General features: G+C 33.3%; 1 protein-coding gene across 2 annotated transcripts in view; it reads right to left on the bottom strand.

Moving 5' to 3' along the window:
- Positions 1-15,101, bottom strand: part of LOC143235017 (GTP-binding protein Rhes-like) — a 51,256-nt gene that overhangs the window by 21,668 nt on the left and 14,487 nt on the right. The window contains exon 3 of one of the 2 annotated variants that reach the window (XM_076472729.1): positions 1,520-1,853. The exons of the other annotated variant lie outside the window; for it this stretch is intronic. The gene's annotated coding sequence lies outside the window, so the exon portion shown is untranslated. Of the gene's footprint in view, positions 1-1,519; positions 1,854-15,101 lie in introns of those variants that run through there. 2 annotated transcript variants of the gene reach the window in all.

Here is a 15,101-nt window from a genome sequence, read left to right as displayed (position 1 = left end):
TATTTGTAGGATGTTTTAAAACAACTTTAACTGGGACTGGTGCTATAATATTTCTTGACAGCAGATGGTTGTGTCTGTCCTATAGGGTATCACAATTCACAGTAGGCTCATATCTATCACGAAAAGTCATTTTATTTCTTCGTTCTGTATAGTTTGAACCATGATAATAAACTAATACAACAAATTCAAATGATAATAGCTTAAAATTAAGCTATTAGGAATCTAGGAATGTAGAAGCCGTGCTTAGATGTTTGATTATATTTATCAATATAAGTATAAAGGTGTTCCTTTGTATTGGTTTATTTTGGGCTTGAGTTGTTGTATAAGTAAGGCTTCTTTAATTCTGCGTTTGTTTATGTTTGTTTCTTTATTTAATATTTGGGTGTTTTCTATGGTCATGTTGTGTTTATTTGACTTGCAGTGTTCGAAAACGTGTGAAGGTGACTTTTTGTGTTCTTTGAATCTGGTTTCCATTTTTCTACTTGTTTCTCCCATAGTTGGGCAGTTATCACATTTAATTTTATAAGTAATGTTGGTGTGGTGTTTATCAGTGTAGTTTTTACACAGTATAGACCTCAGTTTTGTGAATGGTTTTTGAATAAATTTGGTATTGACTGGAATGTCATATTTTGTTACTAGTTTTTGCCAAATGTTGGTTATTTTTTACTGATGTCGGAAATGTATGGTGTGCATCAGTATATGGTTTCGTGATTTTTTAAATCGTGGAATATATTTACTTTTGTTAGTTGATTTTGCTTTTTGTCTAGGTGTGTGCGTATAATGTTTTCTACGGTTTGTGGAGGAAACTTATTGATATTGATGAAGTATTGTTTTATTTTGTCGTTAATTTTATCTGGTGAGCATAGTTTTATGGCTGAGTTCATTTGGTTTCTTAGTATCTTGAGTTTTTGTCTTGTTTTATGTGCTAAGTCCCAAGGAATGTATAGTCCAGTATGGGTGACTTTTTTGGTGGATTTCTGTTTAAAATTGTGTATCGGTTCTTGTAATTTTGAGGATAAAAAATGATATTGATTGCTTTCTTCCTGTTCACATATGAAGTTAATGTTGGGATGTATAGAATTAATGTGACTGAAAAAATTAAATGTGTGTTCTGTAGATGTGAATCTCGCAATCGTGTCGTCTACAATCTGTACCAGTATAGTGATAACATTCCAGTTAATACCAAATTTATTCAAAAACCAGGCACAAAACTAAGGACTATACTATGTAAAAACTACATTGACAAACACCACACTAACATTATTTATAAAATACAATGTGATAACTGCCACGACTTCTATATTGGAGAAACAAGTAGAAAAATGGACACCAGATTCAAAGAACATAAAAAGTTACCTTCACACGTTTTCAAACACTGCAGATCCAATAAACACAACATAACCATAAAAAACACCCAGATATTAAATAAATAAAAAAACATAAACAAACGCAAAATTTAAAGAAGCCTTACTTATACAACAACTCAAGCCCAAAATAAACCAATACAAAGGAATACCTTTATACCTATATTAATAAATGTAATCAAACATCTAGGCACGCCCTCTACATTCCTACACTCAATTACACAACCCCTTCTTTCTTTATAAACCTGACGATGACCGAAGAAGGTCGAAACGTTGTTCGCTCCTCTACATAAAAAAAATTCTCATATCACATCAGCCGTTTTTACATATATATTTTTCTCTGCAAGTGGGTTTTCTCGTCATCACGGCATGTCATTACTTGATAAATTGATATGCATGCCACCCAGCTAAGATCCAGAGGTGTTCTACTGTTTTATATTTGAACTTCTGAGTGGTAAAGTCATGACCTTCATGTAGTCCATCACAATCCTGTCAATATGAAACACGCCATTATTCTGTTTCAGAGTAAAGACTAGTCTTTTTGCACCCATTAAAACGAGTGGTTCTAAATAACGAACTATACACAACATTAAAACAGAAAAACAATTAAAATTTTTAAATTAAGGCAAATCTGTAACCACTAAAAAGTTGACTCTACATATTTCGACCTTGCAATGTCATCTTTAGGAGTGAGTTGTGTAACGGATTTACAAATTTATTTTAATGTCGACGTTTGTATAAGTAAAATTTATATTTAGAAATGCATGCAACTTAAAAAGATAAATATATAATGCGAAATTCCTGTCTGTTTCCAAAATATATAAAAGATTTCCGAGTGTAGTAATCAACAATAAATGTTTAACGAAAGCACTAAGGTATTGTTCAACTGGTGCATCAGTATATATTATTGGTTTACTACTATAAACCTCGGAAGCTATAATTGAGATTAATAGTTATTAATTGGGAACTTCAGATACTTGACCAGGAACATTCATGGATTTCAAACATTACAAACCGCGTAACTTCTGTGGATTCATATCGGACATAGTATTTTTATGAAGACATTATACAACTTCATCATATGGCCAACGAAGAAATAATAATACAGTGTTAGCTAGCTACCTGTTAAGTGAATTGTATCTATATTAACTAGAAATTAATTATCTTATTATGAAGCCCGGCATGGCCAAGCGCGTTAAGGCGTGCGACTCGTAATCTGAGGGTCGCGGGTTCGTATCCGCATCGCGCCAAACATGCTCGCCCTCCCAGCCGTGGGGGCGTTATAATGTGACGGTCAATCCCACTATTCGTTGGTAAAAGAGTAGCCCAAGAGTTGGCGGTGGAAGGTGATGACTAGCTGCCTTTCCTCTAGTCTTACACTGCTAAATTAGGGACGGCTAGCGCAGATAGCCCTCGTGTAGCTTTGCGCGAAATTAAAAACAAACCAGTCCTTTTACATAATTTTGAATAGGTGGTAGTTGTAACTTAGACGTGACTTTTTTACATCGTTATGAAGCGATATATATTTATTAGATGCAAGTGTAGTATTTATTAATTTAAAGCACAATTACCACTGAATCCATAACAATAACTTATAAACGTAAGAAAAACACACGATTTTGTGTTTTTAATTAAATTATTATGTGTCCTACGCTATGGTGTAATATAAACCTTTATTATCCCTTGTTATTATTATTTCATCTAAAGTATCAAAAATAGAGGATTTCAAGGTAAAATGAAGTTTAGTATAGTAGATTCATATGCATGTGAAATTTTATCTTCTTTCCATCATTTTGTGAAGCATTTCTTTCGAAAATTAGCCAGGACTGTTTGTCCTAGTTGTCTCACATTGTGTTTGGTTTAGCGATTAATTTTTGCGATATTTTCATTCACCATAAAATAAATTCAAAATATAATCTTCTGGTGGTATTTCGTCCAGAAATGTCACGTAAATTTAGAGCTATTTCTTTTGCTGCCCATATATTATATTCTTTTTTTTTGTAACTAGAAAATTATGTGGCCTCTTATTGTATACGAAGTTAATAACTGTTAAGTTGCTAGCAGATTTCTTTACTTTCATGCTGAAGTCTATTTATTATAATCCACCAACATGACTTCCCTCATTCGTCAATAACGTGGACTTACAAAACTGGCAATCAGTCAAAACATCGAAGACATACACTCTACCGGAGACATTTATTTTCAATTTCATTCTAATCTTTTGCAAAATAAATAAAAACATTGCATTAGAAATACTCATAAGTCACGAAATAGCGGAATACAGTAATACTATTGCTTTTTCGCTTCTGACGAATGGAATTTATATGCCCCAAACAATTAATTTTGACATGTATTACGCTTATATTTCATGAGTTTAACTCAACGTTTTAATATATACTTTTAATAAAGTTAGTTCTCGAAATTTGTTGTCAATAACAGAAGAAAATAGTAGTTTAGGATTTGTGTAACGGTTGAATTTTTATAGTTATCTGAATGTTTAATAAAAGTTTTGCATAAGTTTAAACAGTCACGAATTTGCTGGTAAAAAGAGGTTAATTTATGCAAATTCCCACAAAATCGTATGATAAGAAGGAAAACATTTGACAGTTTGCACGACCTTATGACACATAATAAAAGGCGCTCGACACAACTGAGTATTTCTTCACAACCCTCTTTGTTAGTAAGAGCAGGTGATACATTAAATACCCTGAAACATTAAAAACAAACTGGTATTTTCTAATTGGTTAGTATAAACTTGTTTAGTAGCTTAAAACTACTGTAAGCTTTTTTTTCATTTACTTTTCCTTTTCATCACAAACTGAAGTTTTACGCACGAGTGTTGAAAATTAAACAATAAGAATGTTATCTTCCTCTGATCATAATTTTGACTTTATATATAAAACGAAGTTTAACTTAACAAAACTGTTTCTTGACCACCGCTACCACCCAAACAATTACAGTTTTGACAGAAGATGGCCATGCGTTCATTTGATGGCAAAGTTCATTGATGATGAGAAAAAAATTAAATGGGTAAGGACACATGAAGTGCAATTCAAATTAAAGGATAATAAATAAATAATACTAAGTGACGCTAGAAAAAAACTCGTAAATGTTTAATATATGAACCAGTAAAGGGTCGGATGTTAGACACCAAGATTAAAAACAACAATAATAAATGAGGTAATAAATCAAGGAGAGATTGTTACTAAAAATACAGGTTGAACCTGAAGGTAATAAATGAAGAAGAGATTGTTACCAGAAGCAGAGATTAAACCTGAAGGTAATAAATCAATTAGAGATTGTGATATTGTTACTAGAAACAGAGATTGAACTTAAAGGTAATAAATCAATTAGAGATTGTTAGTAGAAACAGAGATTGAACCCGAATGTAATAAATAAAGGAGATATTGTTACTAAAAACACAGGTTGAACCCATAGATAATAAATGAAGAAGAGATTGTTACCAGAAAAAGAGATTAAACCTGAAGGTAATAAATCAATTAGAGATTGTGAGATTGTTACTAGAAACAGAGATTGAACTTGAAGGTAATAAATCAAGGAGAGATTGTTACTAGAAGCAGAGATTGAACCTGAATGTAATACAATACATTCTTTCGTCAGATGAATACCGATCGCTGTTAGCGATATTTTCTTCGTAATATCAATAATAATACACGAGATTACGACAAATTAAGATATTAAGATTAGTCCCGCATTCACATATTAAGATTACAATGCAAAATTATCCTCGTGAGAGTAAAATAAGATAATAGAATATTAACGATTAAACCATTTTAAGAACAAAGTCATGTTCGTCTATCTGCTGTTTCCAACGCAGGGAATCGAATCCCAGATTTTAATGCCTTAAGTTCTTAAAATTACTTCTTTCCCATCGAAAACCAAAATAATAAATATATGCATGTGTGTATTAAACATTTTAACCAACACTGTTAATAACATAACTTTAAAGCCAGAATGAAATATGTCATTGCTTCCAAAATATACAAAATTAAAAAGTTTGCTTTAAGTATTAGCTCTCTGTCACTAGAAAAGCGTCACACAAGAATATACATAGCTTTATGCAATCTTCCGTAACAACGGATGGTGACTAATAAAAGCCCGTGACTCAGGTAGTGATGTAACAATAGATGGTGATGAATAAAAGCCCGTGACTCAAGTAGTGATGTAACAATAGATAGTGATGAATAAAAGCCCGTTACTCTAGTAGCGATGTAACAACAGATGGTGATGAATAAAAGCCCGTGACTCAGGTAGTGATGTAACAATAGATAGTGATGAGTAAAAGCCCGTTACTCTAGTAGCGATGTAACAACAGAGGGTGAGGAATAAAAGCCTGTTACTCAGGTAGTGATGTAGCAACGAGTGGTGACCAATGAAAGTCCATTATTCAGATAGTGATGTGTATGTCACTAACTTTGATTTAACTTTAAGACGGACGGCAACACACGTGTTACAGTTTTGCTATAGAGACCGTAGCAGGATTGTGCAGTCAATACAGGGAAACGTAAAATCTATGCACATAAAAATAACAAAAGAGTAGTAAAGAATTAATGATGTGTTTAAAAATAATAAAATCAAATCAGTACAGATAAAATAAGTTAACACCAGTAAAGTTATTTATAAGAAAAACTATCTTCAGATTAGTGTTTGTTTGTTCGTTATTAAGCACAAAGCTACACAAAGGGTTATCGGTGCTCTGCCTATCACGAGTATCAAAACCCAGTTTCTATTGTTTTAAGTCCGCAGACTACTATGCTACTGAGGGAATCGAGGTTAATGAAACACTAGTATTACCATTTAAACATTTATTGGTATTAGTGTAAAAAAGCAACAATGAATTTTTGTAAGTTGTCAAAGAATGACTACAATAATTAGATGTCTCATAATACATTAGTACTTGGCCTATTATATTTTTAACACTACATTCTTTATTCCATTTTGTATATATTGTGTCCTAATCGGTATAATGAGCTCTGAATTGAGAGCAACGTGTCATCGGCAATAGATACGGCAAACATAGTATGCTTGAAATGCTATTACATACTCTTCTTTTTCTTAAAAAGACCCTGCGATAACACAGCAGTAAAACTAAAGGCTTACAGTACTAAAAATGAGTTTCCGATACCAAAGGTGGGTAAAACAGATATCTTATTGTGTATCTTTGTGATTAACATCAAACAAATTTCTTGAATAAAACTTAAGGGACCTGAATAAAGAATATAGTTTTAAAAATATAGTACTCCTAATACTTATGATAAGTATAATTAAATACCTCATATATTAACTTTTGTTTACTTTTTGAATTTCACGCAAAACTGTTCGAGGACTACCAATGTTATCTGCCCCTAATATAGAAGGAAGGCGACTAGTCAACATCTCACATCGTCAACGTTTGGGCTACTCTTTTACCAAAGAAATGCGAGATTGACCATCACATTATAATGCCCCTACAGCGCAAAGGGTGAGCATGCTCCGTGAGGAAATTAGATCCCGTGACCTACACTTATATGATAAAAGGAAAACCTATGCGTAGAATATTTAATAAAAGTAAGCAAATTTAGTACGTGTTATTATAGTTATCATTTAGATTAAATTTAGTTAAATTAAATAGAAGGGTCATTTCAATTATATTTACTAATAAGTGGTTTATATTTTTCTGGCATGCCAGATGGTTATTGCGCTCTTGTCGCAATGTGAGGGTCGTGGGTTCGAATCCCCGTCACACCAGCCATGCTTGCCCTTTCAGCCGTCAATATGATAACCAATTCCTCTATTCGTTGGTCAGATATCGGTCAGTTACCACTTTCTTTCTTTGTGAACCTGACGATCACCGAAGAAGGTCGAAACGTTGTTCCTCTACATAAAAATTTTCTCAACCCAAACCAGCCGTTTTTACATATATATTTTTCGCGTAGACGTTGCTTTATTTATTCAACCTCCATTGACAAAATAGGTGAAGTTTATTTATAATAGAAAAACGAGGCAATATACAAGACAAACCAATTTTATCATTTCAAACCACAACAAAACATTTGGATGAAGAAAATTCTAAAGAATAATAACAACAGAAGAAACCCGTACATTACCGCATATACCATAGAGTCTTCGTCTAACATACACACACCGGCTTTCCATTAAATATAAGTTGTTGTTTTCTTTCTTCTAGCTTAGACTGAAGTATTCTAAAGGTGATATTATTTCCCCTGAGATGTAGGCTCACTAACCGATTCCATAAGAGAAATGCTCCTAGCTAAAAGCCTTATTTTGTTACTACTGGTAACCTTTTAAAGCTCGATGTTTCAAAATCGCAGTGAAAAATTGTCCATCTAGCTAGACTTCTACGTGAATTATTGTATGGTTTGTTTTCCTGCGCGTACTGAACGCTTACTAGATATCTCAAGTATTTTAAATAATGTAAAATTGAGTGGGATATGTTTAGTTCAAACGAAAGTTGTTGTTTTTTATTCTTTGGATCACTCACAGAAGGTTTGTCTTGGCTAGTGGAGAAACTTTAACACGGAGTTTTGACCCTGGTACTTAGCCGCTTACAAAGAACTCAAGACTTCTTACAAAAGCTCGCGAATGATCAGGTAACCCAAAGGGCGGATAGCGTTCTCTTTAGTTTTCATTTATTCCATTATATTCGTCAAGGCCTATTGAAGAAAGATAAAATCTACCATCGAATTCTCAAAGGAATATCCGGATGTCATTGACATTATGGGAATATCGATTGATTTAATGAGGATGGGCTTTCGTGTTATTCCACGTATTAGTTATTTCCGTTTTGGAACTAGTATTAACCTGCAAATATAAGGTTACTGCCATGGATAATAATGTTAACTTTACTATATACTTTCTTCCTTGACGCTCCGCGATAATACAGCGGTAAGTCTACGGATTTACAACGCTAAAATCAGGGGTTCGATTCCCTTCGGTGGGCTCAGCAGATAACTCGATACAAACACATTCTTACTTGACTGTGAACGAAAACATAACATTTGGTTCTAAAGTGTGGTGTTGCTACAGAGATGATATATTTGTTAGTTGGAATTATGAGGCGAAACACTTAATTCATTTTCATAATCATCTAAGTAGGTTACACCTAAAAATTAACTTCAGTCTTGCAATCTTAAAATATACGTCCAAATTTGTCTTATTAGCATTCTGTTAATATTTAAAATAGATCTACACAGTAAAACTAACCAGAGATCAATAACTGCACACATTGAGTGGTTTGCTTGTTTGAAATTTCACGCATAGCTACTCGAAGGCTATCCACGCTAGCCGTCCCTAATTTAGCAGTATAAGATTAGAGGGAAGGCAGCTAGTCATCACCGCCAATTTTTGATTTTGAGCTACTCTTTTACCAACGAATAGTGGGGTTGACCGTCACATTATAATGCCCCTACGGCTGAAAGGGTGAGCATGTTTGGTGTGACAGGGATTCGAATCCGCGACTCTCAGATTACGAGACGAGTGCCCTAACCACGCGGCATTGCCAGGCCTACCTTGGGTCGCACCATTATCCCTTTGTAAGGAAAGAAGAGATTATGGGACAACTACATAGATCCATAAAATGTGCTCGTCTATTACCATTCGAATACAGAAAAAACTATTGATCTAAGAAGTACTCTACAAAACGGCTATCTTGTAAACGTTCTGTACAAAACACACATATTCAACGATTGAAAAAATAAATAAAAAAGATGCTGTGGGAAACATGTTACATAACAAGAGAAACAGAACAAACAGGCAACAGGAATTCTCGTATATGAGTAATGAACCAAACAAACAATTACAGGAAATTTTAAAAAATGTCTGGTCTCCAAATACCAACGTATAAAAACCAAGCCTGGCTTTAAAATACACACATGCCTAACACACACACACACACACACTAATTTGTTATTTTCTGAAACATAGGAGGAAAACATTTAATAAATAATGTTGTACCTTAACTAGAATACATAAAATGTCAGACCATTTACTTGAACACATTCGGGACATAAACAAAGCAGTAGGTGAACATTATGTCTTGAATCATGGTATACCACAGATGGATTTCCCAATAATATTTTAAAACCTCATAAAATTCGAAGATTTCTCAGGTCGGAACTTTAACTTTTTTTTTAAACCAAATTTACTTTATACATCCCAACATTAACTTCACATGTGAACAGGAAGAAAGCAATCAAATATCATTTCTTAACCTCAAAATTACAAGAACCGATACACAATTTAAAACAGAAATCCACCGAAAAATAACCCATACTGGACTATACATTCCTTGGGACTTAGCACATAAAACAAAACAAAACAAAAACTTAACATACTAAGAAACCGAATAAATACAGCCATAAAACTATGCTCACCAGATACAATTAACGATGAATTAGGCAAAATAAAACAATACTTCATCAACATCAATAAGTTTCCTCCACAAACCGTAGAAAACATTATATGCACACACCTAGACAAAAAGCAAAATCAACTAACAAAAGTAAATATATCCCACGAATTAAAAAATCACAAAACCATTTACTGCTGCATTCCACATATTCCCGATATCAGCAGAAAAATAACCAACATTTGGCAATAACTAGTAACATAATATGACATTCCAGTTAATACCAAATTTATTCAAAAAACAGGTATAAAACTAAGGCCTATACTATGTAAAAACTACACTGACAAACACCACACTAACATTATTTATAAAATACAATGTGATAACTGCCACGACTTCTATATTGGAGAAACAAGTAGAAAAATGGACACCAGATTCAAAGAACATAAAAAGTTACCTTCACACGTTTTCAAACACTGCAGATCCAATAAACACAACATAACCATAAAAAACACCCAGATATTAAATAAATAAAAAAACATAAACAAACGCAAAATTTAAAGAAGCCTTACTTATACAACAACTCAAGCCCAAAATAAACCAATACAAAGGAACACTTTATACCTATATTAATATATGTAATAAAACATCTAAGCCCGCCCTCTACATTCCTACACTCAGTTACACAACCCCCTTCAAACATGTGGTCAGATATCGGTCAGTTACCACTTTCTTTCTTTATGAATCTGACGACGACCGAAGAAGGTCGAAACGTTGTTCGTTCCTCTACATAAAAATTTTCTCAACCCAAACCACCCTTTTAACATATATAATGTTCTCTACAAGTGGGTTTTCTCGTCATCACTGAACGTCTACGTGAGTTTATTTGTCTGTAAATTCTTCTCCAATAAACTAGAATTTATCGGTCCAGCACATATTGTCTGTAAGAAAGCATAGCGTAAGTGTTGTGCGTAAAAATGATAGATTGAAGAAAGTTCTAGAAAGAGCAAGAAAAACTATAGAGAATGCTTCTATCTCTCTCTTATGTTTTGGTGATCGTGATTTTTCTGTCTATGATGCTCGTAAGCTTTTGAACTCTCTCACTATCAAACTGCAATGTCTGTCAAACCTTCACCTTGCTTTTGACTAATGTAGAGACTGGTCAGAAGAAGGTACTTTGAATGGCTGGCAACGGCTAGAGGAGCGTCGTATAATTATTAGCTTCAAGATGGAACCACTAGGCCATGCTACACATCAGATACACATCTATTGTTATATTTCACTATATGTGTTGTAGGATATTGTCCACTTAATCAAGGGCTGAACCTGTAATTACTGATGCAGTTTATTCCAAAAAACAACAACACATACACACACACAAGGTGATGAAGATAAAGAAAATGAAACTAACTTCACTAATATTTATAATATCGTTAGTAGTGAGACAAAGATTAGTGAGGTTTGTTTTCTCCCCGAGCATCACCCACGTGTAGCACAATTTAGCGATGGCACGTTCAAGAACGTGTCCCAACGATCTGGAATAAAGAGCCGCAGCAACGTAGCAGCTGACCTTATGTTAAACTAAGACCTATATAAAACTACTTCTGCCAAAACTTACTGCATGGGTGACAAAACTGAAAGTTATTTGTAATAAAGCACGCCGGACTTGTAGGTCACTTGTTAATTCTTTGATTTCAGAAACTGACAAGTGTTTTGAACTGCCTTTGTAAATGAGGATCACGTTCTTACACCTGATTTTTACCCATGGTTTAAACCGATACAAATTAGCTCGAACGATAGGAAAGAAACAAAAACAAATGAATATTAAAAACTTGGAGAGAAGATGGAAAATGACGGTGATGAAAGTTTAACAGTTGCTGATTTAAGTTGTTTTTTTTCGAGCACCGAGAGAGATGTCGAAGAAAGCGTCACGTGCTTTAAACTACAAACAAAATATTGACGTAAGTCATCCCGAATTAGCAACGATCAAACAATTCTGTTCTTGAGCAAAGATCCATCTTCTTGAACAGACATAGAATTAATATTCTTCCTTTCACCAGTTTTTAAATCTCTCTACATTTACTTCTATACGCTTTAGAAGACATTTTCTCAACAGTGGAAGACATTTTGAACTAAAAAGAGCTGGATTGATGGATAATCATTTTGAGAAGCTGATACTACTGAAATTAAATACCAACGTAAAATAACAATAAAATCAAAGAAATAATAAGAGACGCAATATATTTCAATATTAGAGATTTATTGTTTCATATTAGTTCTCATTAGCTCATTTATTATTAATACCATCATATTATTTTATTTTGACATAATTAATAAACATCAACTGATATTTCTCACTCTACTCACTAACTTAAAGTGCAGAGGATAAAGTATAATGGACTCTTAAAACTTACTTTTCTCAACCGATGACTAAGTGATAAGCTTGAGGGATTATAATGCTAAATTTTGGGGTTACAGCCCTTCCGTGGGCTGAGCATGGATATCTTAATATGCAGCTTCTTTTTAATAAAACAAACCAATATATTACTGAATATTTATGTTTATTACTACTTTATCCTAACGCATTCATATATTCCAAAAATATTAATATCTCGCTATCTTTTAGTTTTGTTTTAATTCTTAGAAGAATACCATTCAATGCTTAAACTAATTCACATTTCTATATTTTATTTGTAATTGAAATTGAATGTAGCGATCATCACATTATAATGGTAGTTTATCGTATTTTGTACCTAAAGACTGTTCTTTATAGTCTCCATCTACAAATATATTTTCTGTATTAATCAAGAATAATAAAGATTTTGCAATGGCATTAATGGAAAGAAGGCAGGTTACGAAATAAATGGAAGTTGCTGATCAACCATGACACAAGCAAGAGTGAGTGAACTCGCAACAGTTTTGGTCAAACATGAAATTGCTCAAAAATTAGACTTCACACGGGTGGTGTGCAATTTCAATTCAATGGAAGAAATAAAAATGAAATTTCTAAAATTCTAAACATTTGAACTGGCCCAATATTCTTGTTGAAGAATAAAAGATGATGAATAATAAAAAAGAAATATTAGTTTTGGCTATTCGCCAATTTTCGACTTTTGGAAGCTTTGGATAACTGAAAAATATCATATACACCAGAGATAGAGCAACTATTCCGAATAACTCTTTATAAGTATTTTCTGATTACCTGCAGAGAGGAAAATCCAGATGAACTTCTATTGCTTTAATAAGGGTGTCCGTGTCATTCCTATATAAATAGTGTTGGCGTAATCTCCAATAGACAGCTTACCAAAAAACAGAGAATTGTCCATGCGTCGTTCGTTGAACATCACAGTTGCCACAGAAGTAGACGTAATTCGTGCTGTCATACAGATCTATAAAGACCTACTAATGGTCCTACGTTATCAAAATAAATTGTATCTACACCTCAAGTTATTTTACATACTGTATGAGTTTCAGTTTTTGTTGGAGAAACTTGTCGAATAGTTCCTGGATATTTACTAATCATTTCAGGCAACAGTTTCACAATTTGTTGCTTTAAAGGAAATGATCAGAACACTTTAAACAGTTTCCTTGAGAACGCAGTCGAAAGGGCATTATTTAAGGAGAGAGAATTTTCAAGGTGGCTCCTTAACTCTAATGGTATGAACGTAAGTTTTAATTTCTTACAAATATACTCATCTTTTCCTTATTTTAATAAATTCATCTTTGCATTTATTTTCATTATCTATATTATAATTTATATTGTAAGTTACCTTAGACGTATTTAAAGATTTGGTTTTTACTTTTACAAGTTTCGCACTTCTTCGCTCACTGTTTACTTTTGTAAAAATCTGTACAACCTAATATCACTGTCAATTTGTTCTAATATACTATTTTCTGCATATGATGTTAAATAACAAACGTATTAGGTATGTTTTGATTTACTAATTTTCATTCAGATTTTTATTTTTTTTAATTCCTTTAACTAGTATTACTAATAATAATTCATATAAAAATTAATTATTGCAAATAGTTGTCTTTCGTGTCAGCATTGTTAGAAGGACAATTGTTATGATGGTGTGAGTGCCTTCTTTAAAACTGGCGAAACTGGATGCAGCAAATACCATTGGTTGAAATACCATTATATGTTCTATTAATTCTTGAAAATCTATACAGAACTAGATACAAAATGCTGTATATAAAAAATACAATAGGCCTAATAGTAATACCAGCATTGTTGTTTAACGTGTAATTGTAGGCTTAAGTAAGACTTGAAAAAAAAAGATGCTAAAAAGGTTGCCCCCCCCCAAAATCTACGTTACTCCTTCTTTTAGTTAGTTACGAATCTTGTTGTGTCACTGTTTTCTGTACTTTTCTGAAATTCGCCATAACTATTATTATTTTCTTTCTTTTCTTATAGATAGATATATATTCATACGTATAGCTGGCTGTTTCCATCTTTTTATTATCTTTATCACACTATGTCTGTATTTTTTCATTTATTATTTTATATATATTCTACATTTTCAAAGACACTTAAGCGCGTTAAGGCGTGCGACTCGTTATCTGAGGGTCGCGGGTTCGCACCCCCGTCGCGCCAAACATGTTCGCCCTTTCAGCCGTGGGGGCGTTATAAAGTTACGGTCAATCCCACTCTTGGGCGATGGATGGTGATGACTAGCTGCCTTCCCTCTAGTCTTACAATGCTAAATTAGGGACAGCTAGCACAGATAGCCCTCGAGTAGCTTTGTGCAAAATTCAAAACAAACAAACAAAGACACTTTTAACTTTAAATATATTTTAATCAACTAAATCATAAAGCCTTAATGGCCAGTTTTGATGTAATCTCTCTTCACTGAAGTCCCAACCACTGAAGCCTGCAAGATAGGTTTAGAACTTTGTATCAAAGACCCCAGCCCACTGATACACATCCCCAACAATTAATTAGCAGCCACTATAGAATTCACTACCACCAAAACTAACTTTATGTTCAATAACCAAAACTATCTACAAATAAATGGCCTAATTATGGGGAATCCCGTGTGACCAGTTCTAACCAATATTTTTATGACACAGATTGAATCTCAACCGATCAATTCAGCCTTACACCCACCACTATAAGGGTACAGGTATGTTGATGATACAATTGCTGGATTCACATATACAGAACGGACACTTAGTTTTTTCCACCACGTTAACTCCACACACGCCAACATTAAGTTAATCTGTGAATAGGGAAAAACACTAACCAAATAGCATTTCTCAACCTCAAGGTCACAAGAATTGATATACAATTCAAAACAGAAATTCACACAAAAATCACCAATACTGGATTATACATTCTTTGGGACTCGCACATGAAACAAAACAAA

Source organism: Tachypleus tridentatus, chromosome 12, assembly GCF_004210375.1.
Source record: "Tachypleus tridentatus isolate NWPU-2018 chromosome 12, ASM421037v1, whole genome shotgun sequence".
In the NCBI taxonomy this organism is placed as follows: Eukaryota; Metazoa; Arthropoda; class Merostomata; order Xiphosura; family Limulidae; genus Tachypleus; species Tachypleus tridentatus.
Note: the sequence above shows the minus strand (reverse complement) of the source record. Positions and strands in the feature narration are given on the sequence as shown.